Here is a 1,026-nt window from a genome sequence, read left to right on the forward strand (position 1 = left end):
TGGGGTCCAGCACCTCCAGGAGCTTGTTGGCATAGTCCTTCTTGGCAGTGGTGTAGATGAAGATCTGGCAGAGAGAGGGTGAAGGTCCCTGCATGGGCTGCTCGAGTCACCCCAAACCCCCCAGGGGTCACCCCACAGACCCCAGGGGCTCTGGGTACCTCGTAGGTCTTGGAAAGGCTCTCCAAGAACTCGTGCACGTGTGGACGCAGCTTCACGTGGACCTGGGAGGGAACAGCATCTTGGAAAACCTCTGGCACCCCCATCCTGACAGCAAGGGGGGCCCCAAGGGGGGTTCAGTGCCCTCAGCAGGACCCCTCACCCCTCACCCACGGGATTTCAGAGCCCCTTCAGCTACAAGGGACATTGGCACAGAGGCCACACGGGGTGGCAGTGAAGAGCCACCTCACCACCTCACCCACGGCCCCAAATCACAGCTCAACACCCACCTTGTAGGAACTCGCCTGGAAGTCCGTGGTGAAGGTGGCCGTGGCATCCTTCTGCCCGTGGGCGAGCAGGGAGGAGTAGAGCAGGGTCCCATCCTGGGCACAGGGAACAGGGTCAGGGTCAGCCCCATCCCCTGCAGAGCCCCCCAGACCCCCACCCAGCTCACCAGCTCCAGGACCAGGGTGTGCTGCAGTTTCCTTCGGACCCTCCGTGCCCGCGCAGGGGTCAGCCCCAGCCCCTGCAGAGCCCCCCAGACCCCCACCCAGCTCACCAGCTCCAGGACCAGGGTGTGCTGCAGTTTCCTTCGGACCCTCCGTGCCCGCGCAGGGGTCAGAGCGCCAGGGCTCGGCCTGGAGGGGAAAGGCAGAGGGTCAGCGCTGCTGGGGGGGTTGTTGGACCCCCCCCACATATCGGGGGGATATGGGGACGCCCCTCACACTCACAGGCTGGGGGCTGCAGGGCCAGCAGGGTCCTGATGCTCCAGCTCGGGCAGCCCCGAGAAATAGGAGCCGGGCAGAGCTGGGGGTCCCGCAGGGTCTGTGGGGCAGGGAGGGGTCCGGTCAGCACAGCCAGGGCAGCCCC

General features: G+C 66.0%; 1 long non-coding RNA gene across 1 annotated transcript; it reads right to left on the reverse strand.

Moving 5' to 3' along the window:
• LOC115948724 lies at window positions 1–532 on the reverse strand. The gene is made up of 3 exons (XR_004082514.1): window positions 447–532; window positions 159–221; window positions 1–64 (listed from the first exon to the last, which is right to left on the reverse strand). It is a non-coding gene; the product is annotated as an uncharacterized LOC115948724 (long non-coding RNA).
• Between the last annotated feature and the right edge of the window lie 494 nt (window positions 533–1,026).

The sequence above is a fragment of the Geospiza fortis genome, unplaced genomic scaffold (assembly GCF_000277835.1).
Source record: "Geospiza fortis unplaced genomic scaffold, GeoFor_1.0 scaffold241, whole genome shotgun sequence".
Classification (NCBI taxonomy): Eukaryota; Metazoa; Chordata; class Aves; order Passeriformes; family Thraupidae; genus Geospiza; species Geospiza fortis.